This window comes from Crinia signifera, chromosome 2 (genome assembly GCF_055691185.1).
Source record: "Crinia signifera chromosome 2, ASM5569118v1, whole genome shotgun sequence".
Taxonomy (NCBI): Eukaryota; Metazoa; Chordata; class Amphibia; order Anura; family Myobatrachidae; genus Crinia; species Crinia signifera.
This window is the reverse complement of record NC_139218.1, coordinates 382,029,911-382,048,298: the sequence shown is the minus strand read 5'-3', so window position 1 is coordinate 382,048,298 and position 18,388 is coordinate 382,029,911. Positions and strand designations below refer to the sequence as shown.

The 18,388-nt window shown below is 47.2% G+C and overlaps 1 protein-coding gene across 1 annotated transcript in view; it reads left to right on the top strand.

Moving 5' to 3' along the window:
- The window catches only part of NOX4 (NADPH oxidase 4), a 193,541-nt gene that overhangs the window by 122,716 nt on the left and 52,437 nt on the right, over nucleotides 1-18,388 (top strand). The window lies entirely within an intron of this gene.

Below are 18,388 nucleotides of genomic sequence, written 5' to 3'. Positions count from 1 at the left end.
TTTTTTTATTGCATACCCACCCTGATGGGTAATTTGTATGTCAAATGCCCCCCCATTGTTAACGCTACCCTACGATGAACGACAACCCGAAGCGTGGCAAGCGCAGCGAGCCAGCGAGGGGCGGCGGTACGCATCCTCCGACCTTTTCATACCCCCACTATCCACGTCGGCGAGTGGCGCAGCGAGCCACCGAGCCCGAATCGTGGCGAGCGCAGCATGCCCCGCGAGGGGACGCGTAATACCTGTGAAGTAATGCGTGTCCCCTCACGGGGCTCGCTGCGCTCACCACGCTTCGGGCTCGGTGGCTCGCTGCGCTCGCCACACTATATAGAATCAACTCCACGCCAACGTAGATAGTGGGGGTATGAAAAGGTCGGAGGACGCGTACCGCTGCGCTCGCCACGCTTCGGGTTCACGTTGATCATGGCGTTAACAATGGGGGGGCATAAATGAAAAATGGGGTCTGAGGGGCATTTAACATTGGGGCCAATGTAAAATCGGGTCTCAGGGACCATTTTACATTGGTTCCAATGTAAAAAATCGGGTCGATCGCATCGCATGCGATTTGGTTGCATGCGATGCAATCAACCCGATTTTTCGACCCGATGGCTTACAATTAAAATCGGTGGCGCCGTGCTAAGAAACAAGTACCATAAAAAGTTTAAAATCCCCATAGACCTAGGTATATTAACTAATTAAAGGCAGACGGGGACTGAAAGTATGAGGTGCAGGGTTCCCAAACCTTGGGAAACTTTTTTTTGAGGAGCTTTTAAGTATGCTAGTAATATTTGTCATGTGTCGACCCTGTCTATTTTAACAATTTCTTTGTGTTGACCTTGTGTCGTTGTTGACTTACAGTAGTGTATGTCGACCATTTTCAGATCTCGATCTAAACACTGTCTACCATTAGTACATGACCTGCCGACCAGACATCACTTGGATGGAAAAGAAGAATCCCCCTAGTACCCTTATTCATCTTTTTACTTATATCCCTACAAAATGACTTTGTGATATACAGTATGCCCCTGGTCTTTGTGATATGTTCCTGACCGCCAGGATCTTGATCGCCAGTATAATAACTGCGTCCCACTTGTCTCCTTCATTGCTCTAGTCGGTCACAAGTTATATGGCGGGACTGATAACATATGTCTGGTATTTACTTAAATTATTTCTGCTGAATTAGTCCCCTGAAGCAACAGCCACAATTAAAATGAAACGCAGACAAGGGGATTTATTCTTACTGACTATAGTACAATACTGTGATCTTGAAGATGGCATTCGGGGAAGTGAGCAAATGTGTCAGATTGTCTCTCCTCCTCCCGGAACAATGGGCGCCTGTCATCAGCCGTGAATTGTGCCAGGAGATACCGCAGGAGGCCGTGAACTGAAGCTATCATTTCTGCTTCCCAAATCTTTGCAGTTTAATCTCAGGCACGTCTGTCAAAGATGAATTGCAGAGTTTCGTGCCGACTGAATGCAGAGTAAAAAGACATTTTCTAGTGCAGGATTTAAGGTTACTTTCATTATTTGCTATTGTGTTTCTTTTATGTATAGTGGTTGGTCATCCAAGTGGCCCCCGGATGTTTACTCCTATACTGCAGATATCGCCATTAAAGGGGAAGGGGTTTGGGGGGGGGGGGGGGGGGGTGTTGTAATGGGCAGTTCCTAAAAGAGTTATTTATTAAGTTAATAATTGTGGTGAATGCTTTGTAGATAGTATAGTATGATGGTTCCACCCCAGATATCAGGAACAGTTCCTCTATTTAATTAGTACCACTGGGTGTTAGTGCCTGGTTTGATACCACCCGGTGTTAGTGTCTGTTTGGTACCGCTGGATGTTAGTGACTGGTTTGGTACAGCTGGGTGTTAGTGACTGGTTTGGTACCACTGGTTGTTAGTACCTGGTTTGGTACCACTGGGTGTTAGTGCCTGGTTTGGTACCACTGGGTGTTAGTGCCTGGTTTGGTACCACTGGGTGTCAGTGCCTGATTTGGTACCACTGGGTTTTAGTGACCGGTTTGGTACCACTGGGCGTTAGTGTCCAGTTTGATACCAATGGGTGTTAGTGACCGGCTTGGTGCCGCTGGGTGTTAGTGCCTGGTTTGGTACCACTAGGGGTGACATTTATTAGAGGTCGATGTTGGGTTTTTGGCACTTTTTCCCGAATTCGCATAATTAATGAGATGCGAAAATCTGCAAAAAATGCGGGATTTGCCGCAAAATCGCACTTTCGGAAAGTGCGATTTTTTTTATCTCCGGAATTCGCATCCAGATGTTTTCCCCATTGAAAAATATACAAATCGCATATTTAATGAGATGCAAATTTTGAAATCGCCAGTAAAAATGGTCTAAACATCAAAAAAAAAAATAGACCTGATCCTGACTGGAGAATTTGTCAGAACCATGCACAGATCATTGTGATCTGTGTATGGTTCTTTGGTTAAAATATGTGTAAAAGTAAAAAAAAATAAAAAAAACGGCGTGGGGTCCCCCCTCCTGTATATAACCAGCCCCGGGCTCATTGAGCCGGATCTGGTTCCAAAAATACGGGGGACAAAAAGCGTAGGGGTCCCCCGTATTTCTGAAACCAGCCCCGGACTCTTGGACCGGTCCTGGTTCCAAAAATACGGGGGACAAAAAATCTGGGGGTCCCCCGTATTTTGAAACCAGCACCGGGCTCCAACAGCCCGCAGTGTCATGCCACAGCCGGGGGACACTTTTTACATAAGGTCCCCCGGCCGTACCATGAGCACCGTGGCTGGTCAGCCTTGGACGGGGTACCTGGAGGAGTGGGGACCCCCCCATTAAAGGGGTCCCCCCCCAGGCTTCACCCGTCCAGGGCTGAAGCCCGGGCTGTCACCTGTGTCGCGTTGTCCCAGCGCGACACAGGCTGAGAGCGTGATTGGGCGATGCGTCTCCATGGAGATGCATAGCTCAGCCCTGATTGGCTGAGCTATACGTCTCCATGGAGACACATAAGCCGAAGACGCTCTCAGCCTCTGTTGCCCTGGGACAACGCGACAGAAGCTGTTAGCTGCATCGGAGAAAGTCGGTTGTCCCCGCTGATAGTGCGGGCTGACCGGCTCTGCTGCAGGAGGGAGACCAGCGCTGGATCCTGGATCGGTGAGTATGTGGGTGTAAAAGTGAGGTGTGTGTGTGTGTAATAAAGTTTTACTTTTCTGTGTGTGTTTTTCTTTTAACATTCTTTTTACAGGTGGACTACAAGTCCCAGCAGGCCCATTAATGCCCCGCATGCTGGGACTTGTGGTTCTCCAAGTCCCAGCATGCAGGGGAGGTCTGCTGGCACTTGTAGTTCTCCTGTATTAAGCAATAATAGGAATGTGACTTTAACCCTATCAGGCCGGTGTCGAATGGACAGGGACGCCGGTGACAGCCCCGGGCTTCAGCCCTAGACGGGTGAAGCCTGGTGGGGGGACCCCTTTATTGGGGGGTCCCCACTCCTCCAGGTACCCCGTCCAAGGCTGACCAGCCACGGTGCTCATGGTACGGCTGAGGGACCTTATGTAAAAAGTGTCCCACGGCTGTGGCATGACACTGCGGGCTGTTGGAGCCCGGTGCTGGTTTCAAAATAGATTTTTTGTCCCCCGTATTTTTGGAACCAGGACCGGTCCAAGAGTCCGGGGCTGGTTTCAGAAATTCAGGGGACCCCTACACTTTTTTGTCCCCCGTATTTTTGGAACCAGGTCCGGCTGGTTTTGGAACTGGTTATGTACAGGAGGGGGGACCTCACGCCATTTTTTTTAATCACAAAATCGCACATTTCACCAAAATCGCACCTTTTCATGACTAAAAAGTCACACTTTTTCATTCCGAAAATCGCCCTATATCGCACTTTCTCGCACTTTTCATGCCGGAATACACACCTCATTAAATCTGCGAATTCGCGGCAAAAATGCGATTTAAAAAAACAGCGATATAGGGCAAATTGAGAAAAAAAATCGCATTTTCTCAAAAACGGTAAACCCACTAAATCTCGCCCTAGGTGTTAATGCCTGGTTTGGTACCACTTAGAGTTAGTGTCCGGTTTGATACCACTGGGTGTTAGTGCCTGATTTGGTACCACTAGGTGTTACTGCCGGTTTTAGGGACTGGTTTGGTACCACTGCGAAATTCGGGAGTGAAAAACTCTCAATCCCGGGATTCCTGAGATCCTAGGATTATCCTCTGGACACGGGTGTGGATTATTAGATAGACAGCCAAGAGATCTACCCCAAAAAGAAAGTTCAACATGCAATAATTCGAAAGGGTCAAAATTTCGTCAGGGCCAACATGTCGAAGTGAAAACATGAGAAGGTCAACATGAGTTTTTGATCATTTTTTTTTTTTTGGTGTCAATGTCGACAACTGTCAATTAGTGTAACACCCTAGTAGGCTCGATGCCTCGCTATGCTCGGCACACTATCAACTTCTTCCTTTGTGCCAACATGTGAAGTAAAAACAAGCCAGTTAAAACAAAAAAATCATGTCCACCTTGACACGTGTCTACCTTTATTCATGTGGATATTTGAAACCTATCGATATTTTGATCATGTTGATTGATTGCATGTCAACTTTTTGGGGTAGACCTGTTGATTGTCTATCTGGATGTAGATCTATCAACCGGAACCACTGGACACAACAAAGCACCGGGGAACTGCTGTAAAGCAATCCTTAAGCTTGCGGGCATGGCGAAGGGGGCGGGCAGGGGTGTGGCTGCTCAGCGTGACCTCTCACATCATGCTACAGCAGCTGCACAATTAATTTGCAGGGCAGCGCCTGAGCCTAGCCCTGGACAAAATATTAATCCGAAAATCCAGGCAATCAATACCCTAATACCTGGGATCCCACCGATCCAGATATTAGCATACCTTAGGTGTAGATAGTACCTTAAGCTGGGTATATACTTGATGATATGTCGTCCGATCCGGCGGATTAAACCATCATATTGGGCACATTGTCTACTGTCTTCCCAATATGTTGCTGACTATGCACGCCTCCATTAGTCGCCAGCGAAACCCTCCGAATGCAGTTGCTCATTCGCTGTCTGCATAGTGCTGTATGCACTTACCGAAACCTCTTTTCCCTTCCAGATCCCATAGCTGACGATGTCGGTCTGGGTACACATCAGCTAGTGTGTACATGTAATAGAGATGGCCGCTCCAGTGGGTCTTCCCTTCCCCGTTGGTGAAGATGCCACTGGCTCCTCCTTCCTAGACTTTAGCAGAGAGGTCAGGGCCGTACTCAGTAAAATGACTTAACAGGACAACCTTGATGAACAGAACCTTCTGTTAAATTTATTAAAGGGTCATACATATGCCCGAGTCCAGGAATAAAATTATGCACAAAAACAGTAATCCGCAAATAAATGACACAATAAACAATCGCAAACAGAAAATAATTACCACTATAAATGACATTTAATAAAACACAAATGGGATTCTGATAATAATGCGACAGGTTTTTACCGTTGCAATGATTAATATTCAATAAAGCACGTTTCTGCTGCAAATGAAATACACTTCTTAGCTTTAGCTGCTGCGGCACCTCTTTGACTAATAGCAAATAGAGAATGCAACTTCTCAGTTACTTCAATACGTTCCACTCTGAATATCCGCAGTTGCTTTCACATAAGCACAAATAATGAAATAGTGGAATCAGGGGCGTAACTAGATATTCGTGGGCCCCATAGCAAAAGTTTGTAAGGGCCCTCTATTTTGCAACTGGTGGGGATAAATGTATGTTAAATATATTACTTAGACAGGAAAGATGGGCCCCCTTCAGCTCTGGGCCCCATAGCAGCTGCACCCCCTGCACCTATGGTAGTTACGCCTTTGAGTGGAATGCAATATTACACCGCAGATCTCCAGTAATTATGTAGCTCAGTCTCATGTCTATATAATTATATAGCTCAGTCTGTAATGACAGAACTGTCTTCAGCACTTAGCAGGAATTTTGTACAGTATTATCCAGAAAGTGGTGGAACTTATGAGTGGTTGGGTCTAGGTGCAGAAATATAATTTAGGCCCCCATCCTCCAGTCCAACCTGTTCACAATATGGCACCAACCAGTGGGTGGTAACCAGGGGCCCCGGTGCAATGCTCCTGCTGCACCAATGGTAGTTCCGCTTCTTATCCAGCTGTTAGAATTATTCTAGATCAGGCATGTCCAAACTGTGGCCATCCAGCTGTTGTGAAACCACACATCCCAGCAGTTTTAGCATTCCATAAGAGCAAAACTGTGGCAAGGCATGATGGGAATTGTAACCTTGGTGCTTTTTCTTTTACTCATATCTCTTATATATTTAGCCAGATCTGTCACTCATCCCCTGTGTATATAACGTTCCCGCCCAGCGGGATACACAAACCCGCCCCCCCTAGGGAAAAGACCAGTGTTCTATGTGTATAACGTTCCCGCCCAGCGGGATACACAAACACGCCCCCCCCCCTAGGGAAAAGACCAGTGCTCTACAAACCACCCCCTTGACATCACCTCCCCCCGCCCAGCCAGGGCTACCAGTACACGCCCACCATGAACCATTACTCCACAACCACTAGGTGAATGGCAGGTCTGCCCACCCCCCCTCTCTGCCCGCACCCCCACCCCCCCCCCTCTGCCAGCACCACCACCCCCGCGACCCCCCCCCCCCCGATTCACTCCCCCTCCCCTCTGGCGATTTGCGTCCCCCCCTCCCACGATTCACGGCACAACCTCCCCCGCCGCGATTAGCGTGCCCTCACTCCCCCCTCCTGCGATTCACAGCTCCCCCCCTCTTCCGCAATTCACCCCCCCCCCTCCCTCCCGCGATTCAGTGCACACACCCCCCCACGATTCGCGGCACCCCCGGCGACCCCCCTCCCGCGATTTGACGACCCCCCCTCCCGCGATTCATAGCTCCCCCTCCCCCTGACCCCCTTCCGGCAACTCCACCCCCCAGCGGACCCCCGCAACCCCGCTCCCGCATTTCACATACCTCCGTGAGAATGGGGGATCCTGTACCGCCACAATCAGGTGCCGCCCCTAGGTGGGAAACCCGGCCCTGGCTGCCGCGCTGCAGGTTCCCCCACTGCCAGAAGTGACCCCACGGTCCTCTGCACCAGCGCCACAACTTTTATCAATGTCTTGCCCACATACCACTATTATACAGCCTCCTGCTCTCATGCACGCTCACTCCCTCCCAGTGGGAGGAGACGCTCACCCACTGCCGGGAGTTGCATACTGTCCGCAACCCTCCTCCAGTTCTAGGGATGCCCATCGACCATCAATGATTTCAAATCATCGATGGTTTATGGCCGATGTTGAATACTTTTGCCATCGATGTGGGAGGACCAGATGGTTTCCCTACATCGATGGCAAAGGAGAACCGATCAAGTTTCAAATTTTTTTATGGTGCCGGGACACGGAGCATAGCTCCGCCCCCCCCCACACCCGAAAGTTCCGCTATCGAGTTCTGATTGTCCCACGGCCTATTCAGCCAGATATAATGGATGACCATCGATAGCTACAACAATCGATGGTTATCCAAGTAATATTTTACTACTATTGATGGCAGGATGCAAAATCGCCATCAATGCCAACCATCGATGGCGTCTGCACCAATGCCCATCCCACCCTGCACCCACTACAGTTACGCCCCTGGATTCATATAACCATGATCAGCGGTATGTGGAAACACCTTTGGAAACAATGGCCCTTATTCTGGTTCACTCACAAAGGCAAATTCCTTCTGAAATGGACAAAACCATGTGCACTGCTGGGGGGCAGATGTAACGTGTAGAAAGAATTAGATTTGGGTGGGGTTTTACATCAAATCTATATTGCAGTGTAAAAATAAAACCGTCAGTATTTTCCCTGCACAGAAACAAAATAACTCACCCAAATCGAATTATCTCTGCACGTGTTACATCTGCCCCACCTGCAGTGCACATGGTTTTGTCTATTTGAGAAGGAACTTGCCCTTTTGCGAGTGAACCAGAATAAGGGCCAATATCTAAGGTTCCTGATTAAATATTTTTCATATAAAGCCAAATCCTGCACAAACATTTCTGGATATTATACAATTTTTCATTATGAATTAAATCAGATACCGTAATTAATACCACTTTCACAGAACAATTTTCCTATGCATATACTCTGTGGCCCTTATTCTAGTTGACTCGGACGGATGAGTATTTCGGACGGCCACCGAGTGTTCTTAGCCCCGCCTACTGTACGGATCGCTCACACCGTCCGAATGCGGTAAGATGCCGAGCGAATGGACCGCGAGCGGATGTTTCATGTGAACACCTCCCCCATCTGTGGGAACCTCCCCCATCCTCCGATGGTCGCCCGACCATCGAATGCTGGACCGAGCGGTCAGGCAGCACCGAGTGCTCCAGACCACGCGGACATGTTTCCGTATGAAAGCAGAGATATGGGCGGGCAGCTGGCATCCGGCTATGTCATATGTCCACCTCCCACACGTGCGTCACGGCCGGATTACCGTACGTACGCCCAGCGTTTTCAAGGGAACGTCCATGAAACGTGGGGCGTACGCATATGGTAATGAGCCCAAACAGCCCTTCGCGCCCCTCTCCACCCCCTGCTCGGATTGTTCCGACCGATCCTTTTCTGCACGGAATTCACGCCGTCAGAGTCAATCAGAATAAGGGCCTGTATGCAGTCATAATGGGCGAGATTCTCTATTACAGAAATGCGGTAAAAACCCCGTTATCAGGGTTTTTACCGCATTTCTGTATTCTCTAATCTCCCTCCGCAGTGTCACCGATGCGGAGGGAATCGCCAGCAAAAGCTGGCGGTTCCTGCAGAAGCCTATAGGCTTCTTACCGCAGCGGTGTGTGAGGGATCCGTCACGGATCCCTCCCAGCATGCCCTGCGGCTGGCGCGTCAGTCTGCACATGCGCAGACGGACTCCCGGGTCATAGACCCGGAAGTCCAACAACGGCGCTGCATCGCAAGGGACAGCTCTTACCGCAAGAGCTGTCCCTTGCGTTAATGACCGCATATTTTAGAGAATATGCGGTCATTAGAAATGCGATGCCGGGCGAAGAGGGCTGCGGATTTTAGAGAATCCCGCCCAATGTCAGAGTCTTCTCTGTCAGCACCAGGAGGATGTACCACCAGCAGAGGAGTACCACCTGTTTCTATAAAGAATGTACAGTACAGTATATCACTCTCCGATTGCTTGACAATGACCGGGATTCTGCATGAGTGAGTTCCCCTCTGTATTTCACTACTTCTTGAGAATCCTATTAACTCCAGGAGAAAAGCTACGGAGCCGTATGACAGAAACCCATCAGCGTATTGAACCACCAGCCTTATCTGCTTTATATTCTTAGTCGCACAATACCAATATGGATACATCCGATGGCGGCTTTACATCACCCGGCTATTGTGCTTCCCAGTCTTTGTTGATCAGTGCTTCTGCCATTTCTGCTAAATGACGCTACACTTAAGCTGCGATCTGTCTTATTGAGTTATTAGGTAATAAGCGTGGTTCATTCCTCCGTACCTTAGCTCATGCTGTAAAGGCTTATTGCATGGTGTTTATGGATGAGGAATTATAAGTCACACACAAAGGTTTATGACCCTAGTTGTTCTCAAGAGGCCTATGACATCACTTCGCCACATTTGTGGCCGGTGCGTCTGTGGTGCGCACATACTGTACATGTTATCATTTTAATGGGTCTGTTTACCAACCGGAGAAAAGCCAATTACCTGGAGAAAATAACAGATTTCCCCACAGAAAAGCTTTCTCCGTTCTCTTTAGTGTTTTTCGTTGGAGAAGTGATGATTTGTGCTGCGGAACGAGTCTCTCGGTGCAATTTATCAAGCGACGAATGATCCAGGAATTTTCTCAACCTTAGATCGGGAGAGAACCCTCCCCTGCTGACTCATTGCTCCTCCCCTCAGTCACACCTCAGCCAATGCACTCACTCCTATCTGCTATCGTTTATATTTTCCTGCTAAATAGCGGGGTATGGAAACTAGGTCGACCCCGTTTCAGTCAACCACTGAAGGTCGACACCCAAAATATGTCGACGTGGCTAAAGTTGACACAAGCATTAGTTTGACAATGACAAGAAGCTTAGTAAATTGTTCCCTGTGTTTGAAAAATGACCGTTACTAGTGTTTACCGCTCTCCATTATTGGATCATCCTCCTCCACACTATTTTCCTGATCTAGTGGTTGATTATGAGGTACTCTTTACCTAGAATGGCGCCCGTCGCGGGCATCGCGGGTACATTTATGTATGGCCGCGACGCGACCGACGCGATGCCCGCGATTTCCCATTGAAACCAATGTTAAACTTTGAAATCGTGTCGGTCGCGTCGCGGCCGTCCATAAATGTACCCGCGATGCCCGCGACGCGATGCTCCCGATTTCCCATAGGAATCAATGTTAAAAGGCGCGATGGACCCGATTTTACTGTTAAATGCCTCAATCCACCCGATTTGGCCATAGAAATCAATGTTAAATGGGCCACAGAGCCCATTAACCCTTCAATGTCCCCCCAAATGTTTAACGGCACCCCACGATCCACGCGAACCCGAAGCGTGGCGAGCGCAGCGAGCCCGCGAGGGGCGGCGGTACGCGTCCTCCGACCTTTTCATGCCCTACTATCCACTAGGGCGTGGTGTGAGAATATAATAGTGTGGCGAGCGCAGCGAGCCACCGAGCCCGAAGCGTGGCGAGCGCACGCGGATACCTTCACAGGTAGACGCGTCCCCTCGCGGGCTTCACAGGTGTCCGTGGCGAGGTGGACACCTGTGAAGCCCGCGAGGGGACGCGTCTACCTGTGAAGGTATCCGCGTCCCCTCGCGGGGCACGCTGCGCTCGCCACGCTTCGGGCTCGGTGGCTCGCTGCGCTCGCCACACTATTATATTCTCACACCACGCCCTAGTGGATAGTAGGGCATGAAAAGGTCAGAGGACGCGTACCGCCGCCCCTCGCGGGCTCGCTGCGCTCGCCACGCTTCGGGTTCGCGTGGATCGTGGGGTGGCGTTAAACATTTGGGGGGACATTTAAGGGTTAATTTAGCCTATTTGGCCCCAAATCGGGTCCATTGAGGCATTTAACAGTAAAATCGCGGTCAATCAGCCGTTTTAACATTGTTCCCTATGGGAAAATCGCGGTGATCGCGGTCATCGCGGCCATCCCGATTTACCCGCGATGCCCGCGATCACCGCGATCACCGCGATTTTTACCCACGACGCCCGCGATTTCAATCGCTGGCGCCGTTCTAGGTAAAGAGTACCGATTATATTTAGGTGTCAATTAGTCAAAGTTGGACTAAGGAGGGTACCTGAAGCAGCTTCAGATTCCATACTGTCCCACTCCCTCCAGGTTACTGCGATCTCTAGATAAAGGACATTTAACAGTATCTAGAATCTCCGCAGAGTTGGAGAAACCCCCACTCTAGAATCCTTCAAAAACAGATTCAAGACTTTCCTGTTTACTCAAGCACTTCCTTCATTCCCTTAAGTATTGTTTATGCAAAGCTTTTCTGTACTTCATTGTTCCTGTACTGTATTACATTCATTCTTTCTGTTAAGCACCTTGAGTCCTATTGGAGAAAGGGAGCTATAGAAATAAAATGATTATTATTATTCAATCTGGGATTCCGAATGTCGAAACGTCCCGACAGTCAGAATCCCGGGCCATTTTCGGCCGATCCGACAGTAACCCGACAGTCGGAATTCAATGTTTCGAGTGTCAGAAAGTCCGTGGGTCGCTGAAAACAGCCGCAGATTGTCAAAAAACAGCCATGAATTTGACAATTCGCAGCCTTTTCCAACAAGGCAGAACCAACTTTAAAAAAAAGTCGGATCTGACTGCCTTCAGTACTGTCTGTAACGGTAGCATTGAATAGGCGAATGCCGCTATTTCCTGCAGCGGAAATAGCAACCCAGGTACCCACCTAAATCCACTTATTTCTTTATATCTTCGATAGTTCTTCTTATTCTTTCAGTCCGGCTGCATGGGAGAATTTTCTGCCGAGGCTTTTTAGACATCAAAGCCTATTAAGGTGTTTACTAATAAATACTTTGGCATATATTCAATGCCGTGGGCGAGCGTTGACTGCGAGCAGGACTTTTTGCTCGCAGTCACCGCTCACCCTGTCAGTATTCAACTGACCCCCCCTCATACGCAAATTCCCCCTCGCTCCGTTTTTTGAGCGAGGGGGAATTTGCTAATGTGCCTCCAAAAGCTGCGAGAATCGAGGCTAATTACAGAGAGTTTGCTGCACTAGCCTCGGTTTCTCGCAGTTTAGGGGAATCCTCGCCGTTCTGTGACTGCGAGGATTCCATACCTCCCAACTGTCACGCTTATCGCGGGAACGTCCCGATATTCGGGGACGTTCCCACGTCCCGCCCGGGGCCGCCATTGTCCCGCGGTGGGGGGGACAGTTGGGAGCCCCCCCAGCTTGCCGAGAATAGATGCTGTGCGCATGTGCACAGCGTCTATTCAGCGCCAACGAGCGTCGAAAACGGGGGGCGTGGCCGGAGTTCGCGTCACCCCGTGAGGCCACGCCCCCTTTCCTCGAGGCCACGCCCCTTTCGGGAGCGAGCGCGGCTTCGCCGCGCTAACGTCCCGACCTCCCAACTTCAAAAGTTGGGAGGTATGGGATTCCCCCGGAACGTTGCATAGTGCGAGCGCCGGCGCGGGGGTTAAACTGCGAGGATCACTGGTTTTCTGTGATCCTCGCAGTTCAACCCCCTCGCCGGCCGCTCGCACCGGCATTGAATACCTGCCAATGTATTCTGCCACAATTTGGGAAGTACTGTAAGTCGGCAAAGGAATAAGGAAACCCAATTTCCACACAGGCCTGATATAGATACATTGTATATCCTGGCAGGCCTCAGCTGCGGCAACTGCAAGGCCAATGATGAAAGTAGCATTTATCTCCTCACAACTAATGAGGTTACCTAACCGTGACATATTCCGTTTATCCAGGTTGGTTGGATGATATGAATTATTTCCAGAAAAAGAAGTCTATTTCCTACTTAGAATAGATGTTAATAACAGTTTGCAGCTAATGGACTTTACACTGTATGAAACAGAAATGAAGGTCAGTCCCTACACCTATAAGGACTCCATAATTGAATAGACGTCTTTATTTATAGACCTATAACAAGACCATTAAGATGCACATACCTATATGATAATTAATGGACATATTGTAATGTAGGTATGACAACTTGTTGCTATTCCCCAAATGGACCTTTGCCAGAATGAACTTAAAACAGTTTGGGCCAAATTTATCAAGCTTCAAAAAGTGATACCGCTGAGTGATAAACAACCAGCCAATCAGCACCTACCTGTCATTTTTCAAACCCAGCATGTAACATGGCAGGTAGGAGCTGATTGGCTGGCTGTTTATCACCCTCCATTGTATCACTTTTTGAAGCTTTATATATCTGGCCCCTAAGAAAGGTGATTTTTTTTTTTTGGGGGGGGGGGGGGGGGGAGCACCACAGTTAAATGGGGTCTAGAACCCTTGTTGTTTTTTTTTCCAATTTGTAGACCTTTAGCCAATATGTATTTTTAAATATTAATGAGAATTGATTCCTCTTATAAGATCTATAACAGTGGTTCCCAAACCTGCTCCTCAAGTATCCCCAACAGCTCACATTTCCCAGGTCAACCGGCAGGCGCACAGGTGTAGTCATTACTCACTGACACATTTTAAAAGATCCACAGGTGCAGCTTATTATTTCACTTGTGATTCTGTGAGAAGACCTGAAAACATGCACTGTGTGAGTTCTGAGGACCGAGTTTGGGAAGCACTGATCTACAAAATGACCATCAATCTGAGTTCACCCAATAAGAGTCAAACAATTCGCAAGAGGATTAAACATTATACATTTAAATATGCATTAATGACATGAACATTATGGTATAGATGTTACTGTACATGATATCGCCATTTAAAAAACACATGTTGATATAAGGAGACAAAATTATGATTGGACGTTAGTCCGACTGCAGATTGCAAACATTTGCTTTAGTCTACTACTGCACCATCACGCAACTTTGACAGATAGGGGCGAGCACATTGCAGTAGAGTAGAGAGTGCGGACAGGCTTACTATACAGCTGTTTATAAAGTAAAAGTACATTTGTGGAACTACAAGTCCCACTAGGCTGTGGCGCCGGATATATTATTTGTTTTCATAGACATACACATAAATTAAAACTGTCAAAATGCTATCCTCTCTTGCGTACGTATGACACTTTAAAATGGTAACTGAAATACAGTAATTTCACTGAAGGTAACGTAATCAGGGATACTAGTTAATTTACTAGTATCAAGATCAATCTTTCAAAGTCAAAAGCATTAGCATTAGGCAAACACCCATTCAAACCAGATACATCTCTTAATGAATTACAATGGGCCTCTACCCAAATACAATACTTGGGAATCACACTTAACAAAAATATTCATAATCTTTACTATGCAAATATAACGTCACTTATCGCAAAGGTGGGAGCAGAATTGGAGGGATGGCAACACTTACAACTATCATACTTAGATAGAGACAACTTGATTAAACTAATAACTTTTCCAAAACTTCTTTATCCTTTACAAGTTCTCCCACTCACTCTCACCCTATGTGATGAAAGAAAAATCACAGACCTCTTTAGAAGATTCATATGGTCAAAAAAAAAAAGGCAGAGGATCAGCTTAGAAATATTACAAAGAACCAGAGAAGAGGGGGGAATCAACTTCCCGAATATTAAATTATATAATCAGGCAGCTATTTGTAGATATATTAAAGATTGGATCCATCATAAAAACAATATGCTAATTACACTTTAGAACAGAAGTTTCTTCCAACTTTGAACCATGTCTCTTACACTTACCTAAATGAGAACTACCCACACAAGTCTTGGAAAACCCTTTACTTATCTCAACATGGTCTACATGGCATTCAATACGTAATAAGGCCAAACTACATACCTTATACTCATTACATCTTCCCTTTCTAGGCAATGACCGTTTCCAACATGGAAAGGCAACACAAGCATTTCAATCATCGAGCTCCCAGGGGTTACACTCTATTAACCTCTTAAGTGGTATGGCCGGAAATTTTCCGGGCTCAGCTGCGCTGCCGCAGCGGGCTGTCCCGGAGAATTTCCGGCCATACCACAAATATGAAATAGGTGTTCGCCAGTGGAGTCCAGGTGTGCACCACTGGTGCAGCACCTCTAGAGCCCCCCGTTGCACCCCCCAGCCCCCCCAATTACCTGTGCTCCGGCGATCGTACGCCGGAGTTGTTCTAACGCCTGCCGCTCCCCAAGCCTGTAGGCGCCAGCTGCCAGTCATTATGTAGCAGTGACGTAGGCGGCAGGCTCGGGGATGTTCGGGGGGAATCAGGAGCACTCAGGCGCCCGAGTCCTCCCGAGCCGCCACGAAACATCCCCGAGCCTGCCACCTGTGTGATGACTGACAGGTGGCAGGGGGAAGCGGCGGCAGGGGAGCTCCGGCATACTAACGCCGGAGCGAAGGTGAGGGGGGGGAGGAGCAGCTAATGAGCTGTGGTGGGTTTTGCTGGGGCAGGACAAACCTGCCCTGGTAGGGTTTGTCCTGCCCCAGCAAAACCCACCACTGAAGGGATTAAACAACTTGCAAATCAAGAAACAAAAAAAACATTCACTTACATACAGGCAAAATCCCACTACGACTTTCTACCACCATGTAATCTGTCTTTTTCCAAGCCCAGCACTACACCAATAAGGTGATATCATATCTAAGTACAGCGGATTGGGATAATCATCTGAATAAGGCTCTCTTGAACGTAAGTTACTCCAGAAGAGCTAAAACCTACTTTTACCAAATATTAAGAGAACCTTATCATACAGGTCAATTCCAAACGGGTATTACTAAATGGCAGTCACGCTTCCCCAACCTAAACGAAAAGACTATCTTAAAAACTCTATTATACTCCACTAAAACAATATCAGCCACGTCCTACAAGGATATGTTCTTCAAAATATTTTACAGAGGCTACCTTTCTCCCCACCGCTGCACTTTAATGGGTCTAACAAACTCCTCGGTGTGTCACAAATGCATTGGTCCTGATGCAGATCTATATCATTGTCTATGGGAGTGTTCAGCCATTCAAAAAGTTTGGATGACAGTCAGGAAATTTGCGGTAGACCATTTGGTAAATTACCTACTGTTAACACCAGAATGGGCTATCTTGGGATACTTGCCAACTACCCCAAAAATTTCAGTTGGTTGCAAAAAATTGTTGTTGTACGTTTCTGCGGTAGCGAGAAAATGCATACTACAACAATGGATATCTGCCACACCTCCCTCATTTCGTATGTTCCAAGAAAAATGATTTCACATATTTAAACTCGAATGGACTGAAACAACTCTGCATAAAGAAACTGAAACAATTTTTGAAAAATTGAAAATGATTGCAATACATATTGTTGTGAATGTTTATTTTGCAATAAAAACATTTTGGAAAAAAAAATTACTAGTATCATTGATTCCATTGCCTTCAGTGATATTACTGTATTTCAGTTCAATAATGCAACTTGTAAAGTTAGCATTTAAGTGTCATATGTACGTAAGAGAGAATAGCATTTTGACAGTGCTCAGCATTACTTTTTTAATTTTACTGTGATTTTCCCTTCCTAATAGATTGTAAGCTCCTCAAAACAGGGACCTCTTCCCTCCTGTTGTCAAAGCCCTCTTCTCTTCACATGTCACTCACAGCTCTCCTATCCACTCAGTGACCATCTTCGTCCGCATACTCATCTCCATCATTGGCCTCAAGCCTCTAGTTGTATGCTGATCAAGTCCTCACTACTTATATTTAAGCTGTAATGTGTATTGAACTGTGGCGCTCTTTACCTGTACTCTATTTTTGTTATTTATTCAATGTTATGCCAAGTTTTGTCTCCCTGTACTGTTCCTTTGTACAGCGCTGCAAAACACTTGTGGCGCCTTATAAATAAAATAATAATAATAGTTTGACAAAGGAGTTTAGCCAGTTTTTTGCTTTAAGCAGCGTTCAACCATTCAATTCACTAGAAGCCTCATTAAGGAAAAAGGCGGGGCTTAATGACACAGTTTGTGTCAATATGCCCCACCGAGTGGAATTGGAAATCAAGGCATTCCATTGGTGGGGCATAATGAGCTGACAAAAAGTGGAGGGATACGGTCGTATTGTCGACAGCACTTAGGTCAACAGTCATTAGGTTTACACCGTTGGGTCGACAGGTGGCAAGGTCGACAGGGTTCTAGGTCGACATGGGTGAAGGTTTACAGGTGTCAAGGTCGACATGGCTTTAGGTCGACACATGCGTTAGGTGGACATGGGTTAGGTCGTTAGGTCGACATGGGTTTTTTCACTGTTTTTTGAGACGACGTGCAGACAGGCAGTATTTCATGCCCTACCATCCACTTGGGCGTGGTGTGAGAATAAAATAATGCCCGAAGCATCGCAAGCGATGCGAGGGGCTGCGGGTCACTTCCACTTCCACTGCGTCGTCATTCGGGTAAAAAAAAACAGTGAACATGTCGACCTAACGCCCTGTCGGCCTAAACCCATGTCGACCTAGACACCTGTCGACCTTCACCCATGTTGACCTAGAACCCTGTCGACCTTGGCATCTGTCGACCCAACGGTGAAGACCTAATGACTGTTTACCTAAGTGTGGTCAATAAAACGATCCACACCCAAAAGTGGATTGCAGCATCTTCTCTCCAAGCTTCTCCCAGAGAGGAGACTAACTACGTATGCCCCAAAAGCTGTTGCATGATTAACATGCTTCTGGAATTTGGGGGTGACAACTGGCAGTGTTCCAGAAAACGGGGACATGTCAGACCCATTTTGCTGCAGCCAGTGGTTATGTCATCAGGGACAGTTCCACTGGCGGATCATAGTCGGCACTGTCCGGGCCACCCATAAGAGTTCTGACTTCAGTCTTCCCTCTGAGAAATTTTCATATCTAATTAATAAAATGGAATTTAGAATAATCATTTGAATATGTTTTATGGTGGGTAAGGTACAAAACCAGTGTACGCAGCCATTTTGTGGGTTAAAACAATATTTTTGACAATGGAGCTTATAAATTCAGTAGAGGCAATTGACATCAGAAATGATTCTAATAATGGAAGAAATTACTCCTAGTGAAACAACTGGCTGCCTTTTCATGAGTGTAAGTATCACAATGACAATGAGGATGAGCCACAAAATGGCTGTATATGACAGGGGAAGAAATTTTCCCAGCATGCCTAGTGGTGGCTTTCCCAGTGACACGTTTAGTAGCAATTACTGACACGTTTCAGGAATCGTAGTGTGTTGGAAGCCTACCAGTTATTCAAGAACGGACTTCTTGGTGAATACAGCAATACGATCTCAAGTTA